Consider the following 23,936-nt stretch of genomic DNA (forward strand, 5'->3'; position numbering starts at 1 on the left):
AGGCAGATAAATGTATCCCGGCACTCCTTCCTTGTCTAGTGGGGATCTGAGCCAACATAACTGGATTGAGCTGGACTATTCACACTGTTTGTTTTTTGAAGTTTTATGAGTCTTATCTGTTGTATTCGTCTTTTGATGTGGCAAACAGATTTTATCTTCATGGCGTACCAGAGTTTGATGTGGAAAATGTTTCTCATTAGCATAGTGTGCCAGGGAAGGACTGTTGCAAGTTACAGCCAAAATGCAACTTCAGAAGCTCCAGCGTCTTCTGCACTCACTTTTGGATGAAGATGATTGACCTGCGGATTATGATTCCACATCCTGCAATCCAAAAATCCCGGTATGCCCTTTACTCTTTCTATCAAAATCATCACTGGTTTCAATGTGACCATCAAAACAAGCTTCTAAAAGAGTTTGGTAGATCCAAAGGTTCAGTGGAAACCCGTCCGCCCTCACGACATGTCTCAGGAACAGACCCGTCAAATGATCTACAAGAAAGATACAATAACACTTCGGAGGGTTTGCATTGATTCACCACTACTTGTAAAATTTATAGGTTTCTCAATGGCTCCCCCAATTATGCCCCGGAGTTTAACAGAATGGTGTGCTTCTTGATCTTGGCTCAAGCCTTTCGTGTGTGTTACAGATTGGTGAACTTATGTAGAACTGTTGTAATTGGTTTTATGCAGGATTTTGAGTATGACATGTTCTTGGAATGCTACATCCTTAGAACCTGTACCGTGCAACCAGTCCCTTGATGTATGCTTGTATTGTTCTTTGTAACATCTGCTTCTCATTCGTGAACATGAATGCTGAGGTAATTTTCTTCACAAGTTTTCAATTTGGTTGGTCTTTGTGTAATTCTTTGAAAGTTCTGATATATTTCTGTGAGGGATCATTAGAGGTTTTCGGTTATAAAAATTTTGTAGGGCCATTTTGGTTATCTGAATTCTGTTGTAATTGTTGGTTGTATGTCATGAAGATAGGTGTACTGATATATACGACCTCATTTTGCGAACAGCAACACAGCACAGGCGAAAGTCTTGATGCGAGACGAAGGCAAATTCTTTGTTGGGGCATGTGTTTGAACGGCTTGGCTGCAGAATTGTTCAATGTGTTGTGCTCCAGAGACCGCTTTTGCATTGATAAGATAACCGGCACCTGAGACGCATTTAACTTCAGCTGTTGCAGGAAGTGAAGTTCTAAAGCTACCACATTGTAAAGTAGAAGTCCATCCTCCGGCAGAACATCTAGATAGAATTGTATTTTTATCATTTTTGATTCGCTTTGCTTGTAAATCCTCAATGACAACAACAGGACATCTAGATAGAATTGTACTTAGCATTTTTGATTCGTTTTGCTTGTAAATCCTCAATGACAAATATTCTTCCTCCTCTGTAGTGCAAATTGGCTTGAATAGCAACTGAATAATAAATTATGGTGTTGCAAATGTAATTAATTGGAAATGGAAATGGATATGCAATAGTAATTAAATGTAATTGGACATGAAAATGTATGTATGAAAATGAAATTGGATATGTTTGGAACCTAAATGTTATGAAATGTATGTATGTATTATTTGATTTGAAATGCACCATGGATGGAAAAATGGATTTTGGATTTTGGATTTTGAATTTTGATTATAAAAATGGATGTGGGTTTTTTAGGAATAATCCAATATTAGTTTGAATATCAATTTAATTACTAATAACAAATCAGCAAAAAACCAAATTAAAAACAAAATAATCTATAATTCATTTAAAATTACTTGGATATCAACTCTAACATTCATTTGGAAATAAAAATCGATTAGAGTTTTAATCATTAGTAAAAATAAACAATTAAGATTAAATTGACAATTGGAATTAAACTTAATTTGAAATTAAAATCAAATTAAAAAATAAAAATGAGTCAAGATATCAAAATCCATTTTATACTGATGAATGTATGCAAATGCAAAAATAAAAGAAAAAAAATGGAAAAATTTCAGGATCAAAATCGGGGTATGACAGTTGCCCCTATTTAAGCGTCTTCAACTAGAGAATATGAGGCAGGACACTCTTCATATGATCATAGTGGGAGATGGTTAAATACTAAGAAGACCCGGATTTTGATCCTGAATCCCTATGACATGATGTGATATGATATGATATGATATGATATGCATGGATGAAGATTTTTTTTTTTTTTTTTTGTGATTTTTTTTTTTTATCTGCTAGGGATATGGTGGACCCTTAACAGGAGATGCTACTTAGACAGACCAAACTGTGGGGAAAGCTGATGATCCACAGGGAGACAGACAAATGGTAAGAAACAACTTGCTGGGGAAACAGTCCTGCTGGAGAATCAAGCACACACTGGGGAGTAATCAAAATGAGATTTGATAATCGATACTTGGGATACAAGAGGTTTCGGTAGTAAGTTCACATATGACTTACTAACCCGAATCAAGGAAAAAATGCTACAACCAGTTCACATATGACCTGACAACGCTGGGGAATAATCATGGAGAAAAACTCTTCAGAACAGGTTCATGTATGACCTGACACCGGAATAAGGGTTCAACAACAGGTTCATACATGACCTGAATAGTATTGAACAAACAGAGAAATAATCTTCAGAGCAGGTTCAAGTATGACCTGACACCGGAATAAAGGGTTCAACAACAGGTTCATATATGACCTGAATAGGATTGAACAAAGAATCTTCAGAGCAGGTTCAAGTATGACCTGACACCGGAATAAGGGTTCAACAACAGGTTCATACATGACCTGAATAGGATTGAACAGAGAAAGAAAAATCTTCAGAGCAGGTTCAAGTATGACCTGACACCGGAATAAAAAGGTTCAACAACAGGTTCATACATGACCTGAATAGGATTGAACAAAGAATCTTCAGAGCAGGTTCAAGTATGACCTGACACCGGAATAAAAATGGTTCAACAACAGGTTCATACATGACCTGAATAGGATTGAACAAAGAATCTTCAGAGCAGGTTCAAGTATGACCTGACACCGGAATAAAAATGGTTCAACAACAGGTTCATACATGACCTGAATAGGGTTGAACAAAGAATCTTCAGAGCAGGTTCAAGTATGACCTGACCCCGGAATAGCAACAATTGGACTCTGACCGCAAGCAATGGGCTACAACCAGCTTTTAACGGATTTTGCCAATAACAATTGGACTTGAAAATGACCACGAAAACCGGATGTTGGTTTAAGGGCACCAAATACAAACTGGAATTAGAGGTCAAAGGATCTAGGATCGACAACAAGACCTGGGTCAATGCAAAATGAGCACGAAGTACATTTCGGCTATGCATGATTTGAATTTCCTTTTATGCATGATATATGAATGATCATGATTATGAGAATGCTGACACTGGGAGTTTGTAAAGGCTTTTTATGGAAGCTCATGATTCCTCAACACCGAGAACTCAACCAAATATTTTATGATAGATGTTGTCAAAGGAGGATTCTATCCAGTTTGATAGCCACAACTTTGCCAATGGATCCTTTTGGAGGATTAATGAATCGTGCTAGCATAGTTTTCGGGCACTCGTCTTAAACTCAATAGTTGTTGACGTATGGCAGAATTTGTTTGAGCAGTTTGAAAACACGAAGAAAGAGGTTCTGCCCCTCTGTGCCTCATCTTGCCCCAGTTTGTTGGGTCTTTGAAAATGTTCACCTTGAAAGTGAGTTTGGAAACAAATTTCCATGAGACTACCTCGAGATGGCTTGCCCCAAGTGTTTGAAACTTGCAATGGTCCGCACTTGACTAACCAAATATTGGAATGGCAGACTCTTGGTTGACTGTCCTTTGGATAGTTGGACTCATTGAGCTCTGAGGTGGCTTGCCCCGGTCTGATTCTTGAAGCAGATTACTCTTGGCTAGATGACCCTTAGGGTGATTAGCTCGAATAAACTGATGCTCAAAGTGATTTCCCCTGTTTGGACTTCTTTCACTTTATCAATTTCCTCAACTGCATATTGTTGGAATTTCTTTGATGCTAAGTGTTGACTCGCAAATAAGATTGTTCATTCAAAAATGGTAATTTTAATTCCATGCTTATGCAAAAATTTGAAATCAAAGTTTATTGATATGAATGGGTGAAATACAGTGAACGAGTCATTGATAAGAACACAATGGTGATCAAGTCATTCACAGTATGCGAGTTGGTGCCATCAAATGATTTACAAAAATCGTTTGGAGTCAAGTTAACACAACCTTGTTATAGTATGCTTTCAAAATAAACCCTGCCTCAATTAGGTCTTTTAAGGGTTGTAACGTGGTCTGGTTCGCGGTTTCTTGAAACAAAAGGATATAAGGCTCAAAATTTGTTTTTACCCACCCCTTCTTCTTGATGATCTCCAGTTCCTACGTTCAGTTAATTCAATACACGCATTCGACTTCCAAGAGGGTTCGAAGGTGTGATGAGGGTTCAAGACGAATTTTTCTTGAAATGGCAGTCACCTTGTTTTGTTTTTGTCGAGGATTTAATGACCTCTTTTGATTGATTTATTTTATCCCTAATTTTGCCTGGACCGTTTTTTTTGAAGCTTTCGGTCCATCGGGATGCCCTAACTTTTGCCTAAGTCATTTTGTGGTTTTTGACTTAGCGGGCTTTTTTTATTTTATTTTTTAAAGGTATTGACTGCCACATTATTGGTGGATGAGGATCAACCAACACTAATTTTATCTTTTCTCAACTTCTTCGACACTTCAACATGTGCACGAAGGATGACATGTGGTTGAACCTAATTAGAGGGTGTTCATATGGACGATTTTTGAAAGATCGGATGCATGATCAAACTATCTGAACACAACTACCCTGCCCCAGGTTAAGATTAAGGGTTTTAGATCCGAAATAAACACCAACTTCTAGGCTCAAAGTGGTTGTCTGGGGATTAACATCCTTATCACTCCAGTGTTTGGGGATTTGAAACAATGCCTTACATCATCGACAAGGTTTTACTCAAAAGCATACCACAACAATTTCAGGTGTTTCATTTTCATCATCCTCCCTCCAATCTTTGTTAACACAACGGTTTGATAAAGAAAAGTGAATGAGAGGAGTATTTTGTTTTTGTTTTTTAACATAAATGAAAAACGAGTGAATACGAATGGATTAATTCAAAAGATGCATAAACATTTCATTAATCTTACCAATTCAAAGAAAACAACAATGCTTAAAAGCAATTAACAGTCAACATGCAAGGAAACTACAAAAGAAATGCTGAAACAGCCAAATGATTGCCAGCTTTAGGGAATTGATTTCTTCAAAGTTGAAGATTGGGATCAACCAGCTTTTTGACATGATGATGATCCTCAAATTCTTTTCCTTCAATCTCATCGTTGAACGCAACCCTCTTGGATCCACTACTCACTTCTCCTTTTCTTTCATTGGTATAGGTCGTGACATTGGAAATCCAAGGCGGTATCTCAATGCTCTTACCAGGAAACAATGATAGCTCACTAGCCACATCCCTGACATCTTCCTTGTGGTACAAAACCTTGAGGGGTGTCAAGGGTCCTTTCCCTTTCTCATTACCTGGCTCAGAAATCAAGGCATATGTACCTGAGCCTTCCTCCTTGAGTGTTAGTGACCTTATGTCAATCAATCCTTGCAGCTTGAGCTTAAAGCTCATGCATTCCTCGATGGAGTGTCCCATTGTCCCAGTATGGTATTCGCATTTGATCTTTGGGTGATCTTCTTCAAAAACTAAGCTCTTTTTGTTAATCAGTCCTCGTACCAAGGCTTTTAGCGCTAAGCAAGAATCTAGGTCATGTCCCAATGCCCCTTTATGGAATTCACATGTTGCATTTGGATTGTACCATGGCAGGTATGGTGACACAGGTGTGAGAGCTCGAGGGGTCACCAAAGCATTCTGGATCAGTAGCGGGTAGAGCTTGCTATATGGCACCGGAATTGAGTCATTGTGATCCTTGCTCCTCTTGTTCTGATTCTGATTTTTATTCTGAACCTGGATTTGGTGACTTTGAGGAGCAATAGCCAGAGGATGTTGCTGATGACGTCTTGAGGGAGGTCCATATACTGGTAAATGAGGAGTTGCCACATAGAATTTCCCTTGACTTGGGGTGACACCAGATGGATGCGGGGTAGTAGCTCTCTTTGTTGCAGCAGTGTATATTGGGTGACCCTCTTTTCCCAACAAGACTTGCAGGGTTTCCAAGACCCATCTCATTTGGATCTTCAAAAGATTAAGTTCCTCATTCAGTGCTTCTTGGCTTTTCCTTAGCTCGTCCATCATCTCCTGAGACATGGTTCTTTGTTCTAAACGCGTGTTAGGAATCACTTTGCTGATCACGGACAAAGGATGGATGAGTTTTTTTTGGTATTTTGTCTGGAAAATGACATGCGTTATGATGAGATGCAAATGCAATGGAATGCGAATGAATGCAATGCAAGCCATGCACATTTGTTTTTTCATACACGGGTTCAAAAGTATGAGGTACTGATGAATCTGATTGTTTTCCAAGAATAGGTTCTCACCGGGTAAGATCTAAGGTTTTGTTACAAAGGATTCCCAGAGTCATTGATTCACAAGAATGTTTGACGCTTATGGGAAATACTTTCCGGTCGTCAACTCCATCAAGGGAATCTATTCTGGGTGAGGTTCTCGTACCGACCCTTACGAAGTATTCACCTCGGGAGTCCGTACTACGCAACCATCGACTGGGTTCTAGACAGGATACTCAGAGTCATGGATTCAAAAGACTGTTTGACGCTTACGGAAAATACTTTCCGGTCATCAACTCCATCTGGAGAATCTATTCTGAGCGAGGTTCTCGTACCAATCCTTACGAGGTATCCACCTCGGGAATCCATACTACGCAACCATCATTTCTAGTTGGCCAAAGGTTTAATGTTCTAAAAGGTCCTTAGAGTCATGGACCCCTTTGAAACATCGGCGCTTACGAGGTATACACCTCGGGCGACAATATTTGCAAAAGGATCTACTCTAAGTGAGGTTCTCGTACCGACCCTTACGAAGTATTCACCTCGGGAGTCCGTACTACTCAACCATCGTCCTATCTTATGTTTTTTCCACTATAGACTCGGGTGTAGAGTCTTTCCCACATGGTTTGCAATCAAAATCCAAGTACCCAACACGGTGGAACCAATATACAACAAATATCAATATAACAATAAAGATATTAAAAAGCAACAAATAAGGGAAAAGCCACAAAATTAAACAAACAAAGGCATACAAACGTCCTAACTAGGCTTGACTCACTTGGGGAGTACACCCAATCCCCAGCAGAGTCGCCATCTGTCGCACCTCGAAAAAATGGGGATACGACTTCAAAGCGAAGCGCGATCGCACGCTCGCAATGATGGACTGAACAGAGTCGCCACCGAACTTTATTTATTCCTAAGAAGGAAGGGGGAAATATCGATAAAACCCAAGACAAAGAAAGGATAAGATATGGTCATCGCAACCAATATCCGGGTTCGGGAGTCGATTACGCAAGGGGAAGGTATTAGCACCCCTCACGTCCGTTGTACTCAACGGGAACCATTAGGTCGGTTGTGTGCATTAATGTTAGTTTGAAATGTTAGGCTTTTCAAATTATTAGGTGGGATAGAATAAATAGAATAGAGAAGAAATGTTTTTGGATTTTTTAACGAAGGACTAAACCTAAGTTTTTTATTAATGGGCCTGACAAGATTTATAAATCCTGCTCCTATGTATCTCAAAAGAGAAATCAAGGCTTACGTAGTTCTGGGTAGAAAAATGTTTGTTTGTTGGTCGATTTTAGCGAAAGCTATATTGTATTAATCGACGAAAACATTGTTTTACCCAAAACAGATGAGGAGTGAACGCATACCACACATCGAACGGATTTATAAATCTACATTCGGAAAAGCGTCATTTATCTATACTCAACAATCGTGGCCGAAACATTGTTTTGTATCACTTAAGACAATATATCTTTCGTTTATGAAAAAGGTTTTTGATTAATCGCACGGCGGCGAGAAAAGATTTTGATTGGTTGACGTATTTTGAGTGATGGCGAGAACTTGGATGAGCGAGATATACATCTCGAATCCTAGCCTCAGGAGTGCATGGTATACACCATGTTCCATTTCCATCTTTATTGAAAGAGTTTAAGATAGGAATTAAGTATTTTGGAATTTGATTGAGAAAGGGTTTGAAGAAACCGCATTGACAATTTTAGGCGATGGCGAGAGTTAAGATTGGCGAGGCATACGTCTCGAATCTTAACCTCAGGAGTGCATGGTATACACCATGTTCCATTTCCACCTTTATTGGAAAAGTGTTAAATAAGAATTATGTATCTTGAGTTTTGTTGTGAAAATGACTTGACCTGGATCAAGTATTGATGGACGTTTAAGAGAAATTTGAATGAGTGTTTGAGAGAAAACAAAATGGATAAATTTGGATGATGGCGAGAGCTAGGATTGGCGAGATATACATCTCGAATCCTAGTCTCAGGAGTGCGTGGTATACACCACGTTACATTTCCATCTTTATTCAAAAAGTCTTGAATATGAATTAATATTTTTTTTGAGTTTTTATCAGAAAAAATGGCTTGACGTTGAATCAAGCGTTTGATGAGAGTTTGAGAGAAATGGAATAGAATAGGAGGGAGAAGTGAATTAATTTGTTTATTGAGAAAATACTCGACGTTGGATCGAGTCATATTTTTGTATCTTTTGAAATTGTTGATTTTATTCTTGTGTTAGTAGCTAACTAAACAACCAAGTAATAAAGAAATGAAACAGTACAAGATTATTACACATCGGGGGAATGGGGTACATTTTGTTAAATGGGGATTAAAAAAATCATGAAATAATAAAATCGGGCCCAAACAACAAATAATGCATGAGTGTAAGTGCAAGAGAACCGGCTCATTGTAAGAAAGCCCAAGAGTAAGCTATGTGAGGTTGACGGCGATGCTTAAAAAGCAATCGACTTACAAGGGTGTGAAAATGGGCTCGATATAAAATCGAAAAAATATGATTTTTATAAGTTAAAATAAATGGTTTCGAATGCATAATGCAATTAAATTAAAAAAACAAATCTATATTATTAAACAATAATGAAAAAAAGAAATATGAATAATAAAACATAAATATAAAAGAAAGCAAAACTACACCTAGGAGTATCGAACCCGCTACACTAAGGATCTAGAAGCCACTCCCCTCCACCAGACCACTTACTAACTAACTGATAATTTACTGCTAACTTAAATGTATAAACTAAGGTAAATTAAAAAAAGGGGTTAAAATAAATAACTAAATAGAAAAAGAACTGTTAGTCTACTAGTGATTAAACCCAGCCGCATGGCTGTTGGGTTTCTGATGGATTGGAAGCATAAAACTAATTAATAAAAAGTGCAAAGAAAAACTAAAGTATTACATTTTTTTTAATGGTTTTTTTTTAAGTGGCTTAAATGTTATTTCTTTTTCAAAAAATGAAATAAAAGGGAAGAAAGAAAATGGTATCAACCGTAACACTCCCTCATCGCCCTCATGCTGCGAATCCTTCCTCATCGCTCTCTCTCAGAAACCCAATCGCTCACGATCGTCCCTCCATCGCTCTCTCTCGTTAAAACTCTCTCACTCAAAAGCTCACACTATCCTAACCCTTCTTCTCTCCGTCTCACTTTCACCCATCCTCGCCCTCTTGCTCTCTAACAATTACTCCAAAAAGATTCAAGCCAAAGGAAACTCACCTTCGGTGGCGGCGACGGTGATGATGGAGCCTAAGCTTCACTATTTCGCCTCTCTCTTCCAGGTATGTACCGATTTTTGGATTTTTTCTTTTCAAAGTTCTCGCCGCTCTCTATCTATGACTAGGGTTTTTTGTTCTCCGTTTTTTCGAATCCGCCTCCCTCTCGTTTTTGAATCCCTTCACTAATTCTCTTTGCTTCCTATTTATCTCCTCTGATTAGGGTTTCAGATTGATGCTCAAAGGTTCCAAAGGAGAAAGTTTTCAGAAGCACTTTTGTCCGCTCAGAAACGAGTTATCCTGTTTGATGCTATTTTCCGGAAAGGTAATCTGTACTTAGCTTTTTCCTATCTCTTTCGTCTTAACTCCAATTTGGGTAATCTTCTGAACTTAACCGACTCAGTCATTATTTTGTTTACTGCAGTGAATTCGGAGCATTGGCTTAATTTTGCCCTGTGATTTTAATGTTTTTTTTTTGCTAAGTTTGATTTCTCACTCCCACCGAGTCCGTGATAGCAGCAACAGCATTGGATGTATCACTTGCATTTGACACCATTCCCTGGCTAATGGTTTTCTGCGCTTGCTCACGAGCCAACTTGAGTTCTTCTGGTATTGTCCATGTTGATTGTTGTGGGTTGTTGGTTGTTCGCTGATGAATGTTGTGATAAGGTGAAATTCTAACCCTTCGTTGTTGATTAACATAACAATCCTCAAATCACACCCTAAAGCATGCGTTGATTTGATTGCAGGTATGATTCTGTGATGGAAGCGGTAACTTTGGCGGAGAGATTCTTCAACTATTATCCTCTGGGTGATGGATGGAGAATCCATTCCAAGTGTTTCCATAAGGAAGTTCCTTTCACTTTCTGAAAATTATGGACTTGGAATTGCTGAATTTGCTTGGATATGACCTTATTGTTTTGCTTTTCCTTACTGCAGTAGCGAATATGAAACGAGAACGACTCATTGCCACGCTCTCAAAATCTTTTTCTCTTTGAATGTCCTTTTACAATTTGTATCTTGGATTACTTTGCTGACTTGAGATAAACCACTTTTTTTTTGCAGGAGAATGTTATACGACGTGTCGATCATCATTAGCGGTATCTTCATCCATTACAGTAGAGGGACCAATGTCCACTGAATGTGGGGATTTAACAGAAGCCAAATCTTACTCAGACTTTGAGGCAGATAAATGTATCCCGGCACTCCTTCCTTGTCTAGTGGGGATCTGAGCCAACATAACTGGATTGAGCTGGACTATTCACACTGTTTGTTTTTTGAAGTTTTATGAGTCTTATCTGTTGTATTCGTCTTTTGATGTGGCAAACAGATTTTATCTTCATGGCGTACCAGAGTTTGATGTGGAAAATGTTTCTCATTAGCATAGTGTGCCAGGGAAGGACTGTTGCAAGTCACAGCCAAAATGCAACTTCAGAAGCTCCAGCGTCTTCTGCACTCACTTTTGGATGAAGATGATTGACCTGCGGATTATGATTCCACATCCTGCAATCCAAAAATCCCGGTATGCCCTTTACTCTTTCTATCAAAATCATCACTGGTTTCAATGTGACCATCAAAGCAAGCTTCTAAAAGAGTTTGGTAGATCCAAAGGTTCAGTGGAAACCCGTCCGCCCTCACGACATGTCTCAGGAACAGACCCGTCAAATGATCTACAAGAAAGATACAATAACACTTCGGAGGGTTTGCATTGATTCACCACTACTTGTAAAATTTATAGGTTTCTCAATGGCTCCCCCAATTATGCCCCGGAGTTTAACAGAATGGTGTGCTTCTTGATCTTGGCTCAAGCCTTTCGTGTGTGTTACAGATTGGTGAACTTATGTAGAACTGTTGTAATTGGTTTTATGCAGGATTTTGAGTATGACATGTTCTTGGAATGCTACATCCTTAGAACCTGTACCGTGCAACCGGTCCCTTGATGTATGCTTGTATTGTTCTTTGTAACATCTGCTTCTCATTCGTGAACATGAATGCTGAGGTAATTTTCTTCACAAGTTTTCAATTTGGTTGGTCTTTGTGTAATTCTTTGAAAGTTCTGATATATTTCTGTGAGGGATCATTAGAGGTTTTCGGTTATAAAAATTTTGTAGGGTCATTTTGGTTATCTGAATTCTGTTGTAATTGTTGGTTGTATGTCATGAAGATAGGTGTACTGATATATACGACCTCATTTTGCGAACAGCAACACAGCACAGGCGAAAGTCTTGATGCGAGACGAAGGCAAATTCTTTGTTGGGGCATGTGTTTGAACGGCTTGGCTGCAGAATTGTTCAATGTGTTGTGCTCCAGAGACCGCTTTTGCATTGATAAGATAACCGGCACCTGAGACGCATTTAACTTCAGCTGTTGCAGGAAGTGAAGTTCTAAAGCTACCACATTGTAAAATAGAAGTCCATCCTCCGGCAGAACATCTAGATAGAATTGTATTTTTATCATTTTTGATTCGCTTTGCTTGTAAATCCTCAATGACAACAGCAGGACATCTAGATAGAATTGTACTTAGCATTTTTGATTCGTTTTGCTTGTAAATCCTCAATGACAAATATTCTTCCTCCTCTGTAGTGCAAATTGGCTTGAATAGCAACTGAATAATAAATTATGGTGTTGCAAATGTAATGAATTGGAAATGGAAATGGATATGCAATAGTAATTAAATGTAATTGGACATGAAAATGTATGTATGAAAATGAAATTGGATATGTTTGGAACCTAAATGTTATGAAATGTATGTATGTATTATTTGATTTGAAATGCACCATGGATGGAAAAATGGATTTTGGATTTTGGATTTTGAATTTTGATTATAAAAATGGATGTGGGTTTTTTAGGAATAATCCAATATTAGTTTGAATATCAATTTAATTACTAATAACAAATCAGCAAAAAACCAAATTAAAAACAAAATAATCTATAATTCATTTAAAATTACTTGGATATCAACTCTAACATTCATTTGGAAATAAAAATCGATTAGAGTTTTAATCATTAGTAAAAATAAACAATTAAGATTAAATTGACAATTGGAATTAAACTTAATTTGAAATTAAAATCAAATTAAAAAATAAAAATGAGTCAAGATATTAAAATCCATTTTATACTGATGAATGTATGCAAATGCAAAAATAAAAGAAAAAAATGGAAAAATTTCAGGATCAAAATCGGGGTATGACAGCGAGTACACTCATCAATTTCAGTTACTGCATCATAAAAACAACACTAACACAATAAGTAATTTTAAGAACACAAACAACAACATACAACACATATTTTTAATCAGAAAAACAAAAAAGAAAGTTCCTAAACTAAACTTATACTTACCTCAATCACATCCGGGCCACACTGTCTCGCATCTCCTGGGTGTCGCGAAGCGAAAAATACCCGAGCAGAACAAATGCTCAAAATAACAACAGAGTCTCCATCGAATTTTATTTATTCCAAAAGGAAAGGGAAAATATCGATAAAACCCTTAAAGAAAAAGAAAATGGCCGTCGTAACCAAATTCGGGTTCAAGAGTCTGTTATGCGAGAAAAATGTATTAACACCCCTCACATCCGTTGTACTCAATGGGAACCATTTAGTTAGTTTTGAGAATAAGAGTATTGGCTTACGTTATTTGATTTCTTCTAATTATTGTGGGATATTTAAATAAAGAAATAGGGTAAAAATAAGTTTTTTTTATAAGGGTGCTTGACAAGATTGTGAGTCTTTCTCCTACTTATTCTTAGGTGTGATGAGGAATTCAAAGCTACGTAGTTCTGGTAAGAAAAATGTATTTTTTGGATTTTTATTATAGTGTTTGATGAGAAGTTGAATCTTGCTCCTATGTATCTTCTAGTGCAGTGAGGAATTCAAAACCACGTAGTTCTTTGTAGAAAATGAGTTTGGTTGGTTGATTTTAGTTAATGATGTTTAGGCCGCATTCTAGAGATCAAATGTTGCTTGTATGATCGCGTATGGGAGGCTTAAGCGTTTGATTGTATCATGTTAGAATGGATTATGTTTGATCGCATTCAAGTGATTAAACATTGGATGTTGCTCGTGGTGACACTGAAATTCACCGTATTTTCGACTCCGATTTCGCATGCATTTTAGTTGTTTTATTGTTATTTTGTTATGTTATTACTATGTTTTTCTTTGTTTTCAGGTTTTCAGTCTAATCGGAGCCCCGATCGAGAAAAGGAGCGAAAATGAGCTAAAAAGTCTAAAAATCAACATTTTACACTTGTGGCTCCCACTGTGGCTGGCGCCATGGGTCCATCCATGATGTGTCCTAGTTCAACTCCTCCTTAACTGCCACATCTCGCACGATCTCCACTTGGGCGCCACAATTTACTCCTATGGCGGGCGCCATGATGTTGTGATGGGCGCTACAAGAACAATATGTTTCCCTCCCTTTTTCAAACTGAAGGGCATCCTTGTCATTTCCATTATTTTCCTTGCTTATAAATAGAGCCTTGATTTCATTTGTTTCTTCATCCAAACTTAGTTACAACTAGGCATATATCAGTATTGTGTAAAAGTGGTAATCGCTTCACATCGGAGTGTTGCCACACTGTGTAATCGAGTCTATAATCGAGTTTGGAGCACTTTGGAAGGAAGTTAATCCTGCCGCCATTTTTTATTTCTGTTACGCACTTTATTCAACCCTCCGATTGGAGCAGGTTTTATTGCTTTACCTTTGTCTAATTTACTTTCCCGCACTCGCACTTTACTTTATTTATTTCCCGCCTTGCCTTTACTTTGTTTACTTTCCCGCATTGCCTTTACTTTGTTTACTTTCCCGCACTGCCTTTACTTTGTTTACTTTCCCGCACCGCCTTTACTTCGTTTATTTTCCGCACTGCACTACTTTTATTTACTTCTTGCACCGCAGTACTTTTATTTATTTTCCGCACTCGCACTTTACTTTGTTTATTTCTCGCACCGCCTTACTTTTATTTATTTTCTGCACTCGCACTTTACTTTGTTTTACTTTCTTGCACCGTACTACTTTTATTTATTTTCCGCACTCGCACTTTACTTTGTTTATTTCTCGCACCGCACTACTTTTATTTAAATTAAAATGCATCTTTACTTTACCATGTCTAGCTAAACCTATAAAGGTTAGAATGTAAGGATCTTAATTGAACCGATAATCCATACAATTGTTCATAGAAACACTTAAGGGCTATTTTGACTTTCAACTTAAGTTTTCCCGCACTTAATTTCCGTTGGATAAGATCGAGAGTCGTCTGACGTCTATTTAAACTTAGTTATTTTTAACTATTTCAAATACAGCGAAAGCGTTTTGTTTAGTTCATTAGGAGTTTTTAACTTAAAAAGAAAAGTGATTTTAAAACTATTTTCGGACGTGTTTATAAGTTTAGAGTTTGGTTCATGAGAACCTCTTTTGGTTAAGAAATCCAGGTCAAAATACTTTTCAACTTAGTCAAGATACTATATTTCTTAAAAATAGGTTTACTACTCTAACGCAATGCGCGCCTTTTTATAAGTGACAATAAGAGGGTTTGATTAGGGAGTACAACTCGGTTCTGAATACGCGAAAGCGACAGTTCCCGTTAAATTGGTTCTTTTCAAAGTATGAAACACTGCCTATAAGTAATTCTATTAGCAAGTACTTGGATTATTAATTGATTACGTGAATTACATTTGAACCTGTCTTTATTAATTGTATTTAATTTAATACTTTATTTTTCATTGTGCACTCTTAAAAACCCTATTTCAATTACCTTAGATAAACACCGTAATAATAGATAACGATAGATTGACATTTGGTCACTGTGGATTCGACAATCTTTTATATTACTCTGACGCGTTCGTACACTTGCGAAAAACAACGCATCAAGTTTTTGGCGCCGTTGCCGGGGACCAATTTCATCAAATTTCGTACCCTGTTGTTATATCGTTTAGACTTAGCTTGTTACATGCCGGTCAATGCGAAGGACTCGTAGCACCGGAAGCTTAGTAGATCCTTTGGCGGAACCTGAACGTTACGCTCGCGCACGTTTATTTTTCCATAGAATTAGGAGAGCTATGGCCAAAGATCAAAATCAAAGACCTCTTAAGGATTTCGCCCAACCATCCAATGAAGAACCCAGTTCGAGTATAGTAAACCCAACCATCCCGGCTAATAATTTCAAACTTAAACCCTCCCTGTTGCAACTAGTGCAACAGAGACAATTCGCAGGTCTTGCTACCGAAAACCCAAACCAACATTTAAAAATCTTTCTCCAATTAGCAGACACTTTTAAAACCAATGGAGTTTCTCCTAAGGCAATCCATTTAAGATTATTCCCTTTCTCCCTCAAAGATAAAGCCCTATCATGGTTAGATTCCCTTCCACCCAATTCCATAACAACTTGGGAAAACCTTAGAAAAGTATTCCTTGATAGATACTTTCCCCCAAGTAAGACCGCCGTTCTTCGAAACCACATAACCAGATTTACCCAGAACCAAGGAGAATCGTTGTTAGAAGCTTGGGAGAGATATAAAGAGCTGTTAAGAGCATGCCCATATCATGGTTTAGAAAATTGGTTAATCATTCAGACCTTCTATAATGGACTTCATTATAACACCAAGATGACCATCGATGCTGCCGCAGGTGACACACTGATGAACAAACCTTATCCTGAAGCTAGTGCCCTCATCGAAGATATGGCTCAAAACCATCAATCATGGGGGGTTGAACGAGCGACAGTTGAGAAGAAGGAAGCCCAAGGAGGAATACATGAGTTAAGCTCTATAGACATGATGCAAGCTAAAATGGACGTGTTAGCCCTCAAGGTCGAGCATATGTGTACAAACCCGAATACTGCAGCTGCAGTTTCATCGGATTGTAAGATATGTGGAACCAAAGGACACCAATCTGCATAATGCAGTCTCTTAAACGAAACCAACTCTGAGCAAGTGAACTACACCCAAGGGAACCCATATTTGAATACCTACAACCCTGGATGGAGGAATCACCCGAACTTCTCCTATAAGAACAATAACCCTGTCCAAAATACTGCACCTCCGAGATAACCAGGTTATCAAGCCCCAAGACCAAATCAACCTATGCAACCTGTGCCACCAAAGTCGAGCCTTGAGAAAATTATGGAAAATTTTATCACTGCTCAAACCCAACAAAACAAAGAGTTCATGAACTAGAACATTCACGTTAACAAACTGATTACCCAGTTAGGAACCAAGGTTGACCAAATAGTTACTCACAATAAGATGCTTGAAACCTAGATCTCTCAGGTAGCCTTAAACCAAGCCCCCCAGACTACACCTGGAGGACAATTCCCTGGACAACCTCAACAGAATCCGAGAGGACAAGCCAATGCCATTACCCTACTGTCATACGGTGAACTGACTTCGGGTGTTTTGCTTTTTATCGCAATGTCGCGGATAGCAAGAGTCGCCACCGACTTTTCTTTTATCCAATAAGGAAAGGTGGAAAAGAACAGGAAAGACCTTAATAGATTTTGGGTTCGGGAGGTACATTATACAAAGGGAAGGTATTAGCACCCTTTGTATCCATGGTTATCCATGGGCTCTTAATTGCTGGATCACTTATATTTTTGTCTTAAAAGTGTTCGTGAATTGTTTAAAAAATGTTTCGAAAAGAGAGTTTAACTTTGTAATGATTCTCGTATGAATGTATACAAAGTATTTATCTCATTTGATTTTGAAAACGGTTTAGAAAAATGTAACTTGGTAATGATTCTAGTATGAATGCATACCAAGTGGTGATTTTCTAGGATTTGCAAAGTGTGAGGGGTGGGAAATGTTTTAGGTTATGATCCAGCAATTGAGAGTTATACCTTCCTAAGGTCGTTATGAACGTTTCCTATCCTTATGAGGGTAAAATTGTCCTTACTATTGAGAAGTAAGTAATTTTACCCTTTGGATGTTTAAGGGTCATCGATAGGTCATTGAAGGCAACAGTTGTAAGGATACCTTAGCATTCGAAGGGACGATCATCATTTAACCGTAGGCTACACCGAAGGGTCATCGAGGGACGAAATCATATATTCGAAGGCAACATCCGAGGGACTATGATTTATTTTATGATGATTTAATCGAAGGGCCATTGCTAAGTGTATCCCCACATTCGCGGGATATGACCGTGGTACCGTAATATCGTAAGGCAAAAGAGAGGTCCAAGATCACATATTTAGAGGCCGTATTTTACAATCGATTAGGTAATTAGGATGAATCTCCACATTAAAATTAATACATTAAAATTAATACATTAAAATTAATTAGGTAATTTAGGGTGAAACTCCACAAGGGTATCCCACAAATAAAGTGGAAGACCTAGACAGCAATCTTTTCCTGGGAAAGGTGAACCTTTACAAAATTCAGCAAACGGGTTAGAGTACCAAGTCAGGATGCAATCAAGGATTGCACCGCAAAAGAAACCAGGACAGCAGTAGGGTCAGATAAACAATGCATGGCTATGATAAAAACATGACAGGTTAGCAAAGGACAGAACAGAAAAATCAGCGACTGTCCCGGTCGCCGCTGCCTCGCCTAGCGAAGGCTTAGCGAATACTCGCTGCATGCTCGCTTAGCGATGTGCTAGCGAGCGGCTGCGGATTCTGGTTTTGATAACAGCATAATGTCAGCAAGCTTCACACCTTATAGCATCCATTACAGAGATTATGTGGTTAGACATTCAGATGTTCATGCATACTTAAATTCATATGTAAAACTTAAGATAGTTTCATAAATTCAATCATGATACCATATGCAAATTAAGAACATAAGGTAGTAATAGCAATGCCAACCTGTTTGTAATCGAATTGTAACCTTGAATTGGCCGATCGGATCGAATTGAGCGGAAGTGACCTTGCTGCCGCCGGCCTTTCCTTCAGGGTTTCCTTTAGGGTTACTCGGAATTCTCAGGGTTAGCCTCCAGGGTTTTCCGTCTGTGAGCGCTAGGGTTTGCTTGCTAGGGTTCTCCTTTCGTCCTTTTTCATCCTCCTTTTTTCTGACTGGAGTTGTGGTATTTATAATGCCTTTTTTCATGACCTAATGGGCTCAGAGTGAAGCCCAGAATTTTCTGTTATCTGTCAGCTTCACTAGGCGAGCGTGTAGCGAACGTTCGCTAGGCGAGCGTGCAGCGAACGTTCGCTAGGCGAAGGATTTGCTCGCCTAGCGAGCAGGCCAGTTTGGGCCATTTTCTGGATTGGGCCATTCGTGAGCTGGGCCTTTGTTCCTTTAAGATCAGTGTCATAAAAATGAGTCGGAGTGCCCTGAAAAATGTCTTAAAATATTAATGGGCAAATTTTGGGGTATGACAGCTGCCCCTGTTCAATATTCTTGAACCGAGAGAGTCAGAATGGTATGTACGCCATTCGTGGTCTGGAGGTGGAAGATTATTGAACACTTAGAACGCCCCAAAAATTTGCACTTGTCAATTAGTTAGTCTTGATGGAGATGGGCTTAAAGATGCCATCTAGGAAGTTTGATGATGAGAGCTTCAGAGTGCGTCGTACGTTAGAAGATATCTGAAGTCATGGGTGTCACTGGGTCATACGCCAGACCGTATAGTGAGTCATTCATTAGGCCGTCGACTTCACTGGGGAGTTAGAATGGGTCATACGCCGCTGGGGATAACAGATCAGAATGGATCATACGCTAGATCGTGTCTGAGTTGCAGAATGGGCCGTCTATTAGGCTGTATCTGACGAAAAGTAGTCGTACGCTAGACTACACCTCGGGATGTACTGTACGCTAGGTAGTATCTGAGGCATGAAGATCCGAATGGGTCGTACGCTAGACCGTATCGGACTTGTTGGGGGAGTAATATGTTGTGCCGAATCAAAATGAGATAAGAATCCGAATGAGTCATACGCTGCTGGGGATAAAGGATCAGAATGGATCGTACGCTAGATCGTATCTGAGTTGCAGAACGAGCCGTCCGTTAGGCTGTACCTGGTGATGTAGGGGGTAGTCATACGCCAGACTACACTTCAGAATGTACCGTACGCTAGGTAGCATTTGAGGCCTTGAAGGTCCAAATGGGTCGTATGCTGGACCGTATTGGAGTTGTTGAAGGTCGGAATGGATCGTACGTTAGATCGCATCTGAGTTGAAAGAGTCATATGTTGAGCTGAATCAGAATGAACCGTACGCTAGGCCATATCTGATAGTATTTGTATATGTTGTATTTGCAATAAATGTCTGGGATTGGCTTATAGATGCCATCACTAGGAGGACGTCAGGATGAATGTTGACATGGAGTGTATCTGAAAGATGTATTTGAATCTGAACGTAATCGATGAAGATGTCCGTCTGAATGGCTCTCTATTTTGACTGTATCAGGGGAATAATTAACCTGAAAAATAAAGTTAGCTTCATGCCATGTCATGAAGCATGAGATGTTTTATGCTTTCGAAAATAACTGCGAACGATGTATGCATGCGTATGCTGTGAAATGATGTAATGAATGAATTATGCATCTGAAAAGTTCTTCCTGAGGACTCTACTGGGGAAAATAAATCTCAATCTTCTGGTTGGGAGATACTGGTATCGATGACCCTTTCTTAACCGGGGATGCTTGATTTCTGTCTGATGGTAGAAATGTTCAACAGAAGCCCGACTGGGGGTGGAAGAGATGACCCATTTGTCTAGTAATGCCACTCTCTTCTGGGAATGACTGGCTTTGCTGGGGAATAGGATTAGCAACGGATTCATTGGACAGCATGATTAGACCTTCTCCTCGATCCTGAAGCCTAGTAGTAATCGCTATTTCTATTTTATGCACGCATTTTTGGTAAACATCGATCATATCCAAATGCATATATTAATTCAAATTAAATCAATGGACGTTTATGCAAACAAAACAGAGAAAGTAAAACAAGAGCATTTTTTTTTGAAACTAAAATTATATTGATTTCGAAAGAGGGCCTATAAACAGGCAATTTGTGTACAAGGAGACAAAAATCCTAGTAAGAGGAAATTGTCAAGAAAACAAAGAGAAAGCTATGCCGAAAACGTCCTATTGACTTTAATTCCACTACTGCCATTATGTCTTCAAGCCTCTCATCTCCTGCTGTCGGATAGAAGTGATTAGCTTGTTCAGTCCTTTGAACTTGGATGAAGCTGTCTGAGAACGGGACATAGTCATACGCTTTAATCCCTGATTTTTGCCTGGACCGCCTTTTCAGGTTTTCAATCCACCAGGATACCCCTTTTTGCCCAAGCCTCCTTTTCAGGTTTTCGACTTGTCGGGTGCATATTTTTTATGTTTATCCCTAATTTTTGCCCGAACCTTTTTGGTTCGCCGGGATGCCCTTACTTTTGCCTAGGTACGTCGACCTAGCAGGTCTCTTTTATGCGTAGTATTTTTTGACTATGTCTACGTTCACGGGATGCGGGAAGTCTTCGCCGTCCATTGTAGCTAGTATCATGGCTCCACCAGAGAATACCTTCTTAACTACAAACGGCCCTTCGTACGTGGGAATCCATTTGCCTCTGGGATCACCTTGTGGTAGAGTGATGCGCTTTACCACCAAGTCGCCAATTTGATACACCTGTCTCTTGACTCTTTTGTTAAATGCCTGGGTCATGCGCTTCTGATATATCTGTCCATGACAAACAGCCGCAAGTCTCTTCTCATCAATCAAGTTTATCTGATCGAGTCGAGTCTGAATCCATTCCTCTTCATCTAAGCCCGCCTCTTTCATGATTCTTAGAGAGGGAATCTGAACTTCCACTGGTAAAACAGCTTCCATTCCGTAGACTAAAGAGAAAGGAGTTGCTCCTGTCGAAGTGCGTACTGAAGTGCGATAACCGTGAAGAGCAAACGGTAACATCTCATGCCAGTCTTTGTACGTCACCGTCATCTTTTGTATGATCTTCTTGATATTCTTATTAGCAGCTTCTACAGCGCCATTCATCTTTGGTCGGTATGGAGAAGAGTTATGGTGCTTTATGTAACACCCTTCTAAAATACCCCAAATATTTAATTAAAATAACCAAAATATGAATCAGAGTAAATATGCAATTTAAGGGTGTCACACAATAATTTCACACCATTCACCATAATATTCAGTCATGCTCATTATTTAACTCAAAACATAAAACATTGCACAATACGCAGCGGATAGAGATCAAATCGATCATTCTGAACATGTAACACATTACATGTAAAAATTATTCAACAAGGTAAAACATCCCGTCCCGATGTTACATCTATCAGAGCATGACCCACTAAGGAACTACACTAGACTCCATAGCACTAGCTTCTATTCAACTCACTGCTCGTTACCTGAAAAATAGTTGTAAGGGTGAGTTCCTCAATCAATATAATAAGTATTATACAACAGCATGTAATGTTAAGTAATTAACACATTAATTCACCCTAATCACATCACACATTCAGTAACGGCACATCAATTCAAATATCATATTCAATACCAATACAACTCATATTCATACTCAATGTCAACACAAACACACGTATAATATTGGAATACATCCATTCATATTATACGCCATACACATATTATGCAATGAGACTCCATGCATGCGGTACCGACTATTTGTGAACATATAGTTCACCTCACCGTCCAAATCCAGGCACGGCTACCAAGTCCAACTAGTCCCACTCATTTGAGACCTAGTGACTCACTCACTAATTCCTCACCACGGGAATTAGCTACCACCCCTCAAGGGCTATGCTATGCACGCTAATTCACCTAGCATGCAAACATCGACAACAATCCATAATGACTAACTCACTAATTCCTCACAATGGGAATTAGCTACCACCATAAAGGCCACAATATGCATGCTAATCACCTAGCCATGCTACATCATCAACAACAATTCAAGAATAGACATATGCTCACACTCTAAGCCATAAAACAGTCTATTCACAAGTGTACACATAACTGATACATTCACAGCATCATGCATACCATCACACATCATCAGTATATTATCACATCAGCATATCATATCATGCCACATAATCAAAAACAGTATTAGCACACTCTACTAATGCCTATACTACTCAAGACCCAACAAAACAACAACAACATTACCACGATATCACATCTGGGAGTTTAAAACGCGAAATCTGCCCTTCAAACTGATATGGCGAACGCCATTAGGCTAATGGCGAACGCCATTAGCGTTAAACGCTCTCATTCTGGAAAAACTGTCTGTCAAACTGATATGGCGAACGCCATTAGGCTAATGGCGAACGCCGTTAGCGTTAAACGCTCTTATTCTGGAAAAAAAAACCAAATGGCGAACGCCGAAGGCATAATGGCGAACGTCATTTGGCTGTTATGTGCATAGATGTTAAATTTCTACGAATTCCTTTCAATTATCATCCAATTTCATTCATCCACTGGCTGTTATGTGCATAGATGTTAAATTTCTACGAATTCCTTTTCAATTATCATCTAATTTCATTCATCCACTGATTCACAAATTCATCATACATCAATCTAATCAGAGATAAAACAATGGTTATCACTACCCAGTACATATTATCATATAATACCCTTTAACCGATGATAAACCCCCCTTACCTGAGTTAATCCGGCAAATCTCAAGCTTCAAGCTCTTCTCTTCTCCAACCTTCTTCCTCTTGCTCTGCCTTTGCCCTTTTCCTCTTTCACGATCGCTTCTCTGTTTTTCACGTAAAACCTTTTTACTCCAAAATGGGACTTTTTCCTTAATTCCAACTTATATATATTTTCCAATAAATAATTATCCCAATAATTATTATTCCAAAATAATAGTAATAATAATCCAAAATTCCAATTATTCAATTAAATTAATAAAAAAATATTAATTTAAATTAAATAATTATCTTATTTTAATTGGGGTGTTACAACTCTCCCCCACTAAAAGAGTTTTCGTCCTCGAAAACATACCTCAAGCAAATAACTCCGGATAAGACTCCTTCATCTGACTCTCAAGTTCCCAGGTCACATTGCCACCTGCTGGTCCTCCCCAAGCTACCTTCACCAAGGCAATCTCTTTACCCCGCAACTGCTTCAACTCTCGATCCTCGATCCTCATAGGTGATGCTTCAACAGTCAGGTTATCTCTCACCTGTACATCATCTATTTGGACTACATGCGACGGATCATGAATGTATCTCCTCAACTGAGACACATGAAAAACATCATGCAAATTCGCAAGCGACGGCGGTAAAGCGATACGATAGGCTACCTC

General features: G+C 38.8%; 2 long non-coding RNA genes and 1 other non-coding gene across 6 annotated transcripts; 2 read left to right on the plus strand and 1 right to left on the minus strand.

Annotated features, from left to right (window-relative positions):
• Nucleotides 1–249: 249 nt before the first annotated feature.
• Nucleotides 250–11,659, plus strand: LOC127127619 (uncharacterized). Of its 4 annotated transcripts, none has more exons than XR_007805387.1 (3): nucleotides 250–340; nucleotides 11,329–11,509; nucleotides 11,597–11,659. It is a non-coding gene; the product is annotated as an uncharacterized LOC127127619 (long non-coding RNA). The 4 variants fall into 4 exon arrangements; XR_007805385.1 differs by having other exon boundaries at nucleotides 260–340; nucleotides 11,319–11,509; XR_007805386.1 differs by lacking the exon at nucleotides 250–340 and adding an exon at nucleotides 11,157–11,247.
• Nucleotides 9,644–10,178, plus strand: LOC127127618 (uncharacterized). The gene is made up of 3 exons (XR_007805383.1): nucleotides 9,644–9,791; nucleotides 9,949–10,050; nucleotides 10,150–10,178. It is a non-coding gene; the product is annotated as an uncharacterized LOC127127618 (long non-coding RNA).
• A 4,504-nt stretch (nucleotides 11,660–16,163) lies between the features above and the next one.
• LOC127133982 (small nucleolar RNA R71) lies at nucleotides 16,164–16,270 on the minus strand. The gene has a single exon (XR_007807767.1). It is a non-coding gene; the product is annotated as a small nucleolar RNA R71 (small nucleolar RNA).
• Nucleotides 16,271–23,936: the final 7,666 nt, after the last annotated feature.

Source organism: Lathyrus oleraceus, chromosome 3, assembly GCF_024323335.1.
Source record: "Lathyrus oleraceus cultivar Zhongwan6 chromosome 3, CAAS_Psat_ZW6_1.0, whole genome shotgun sequence".
Lineage (NCBI taxonomy): Eukaryota > Viridiplantae > Streptophyta > Magnoliopsida > Fabales > Fabaceae > Lathyrus > Lathyrus oleraceus.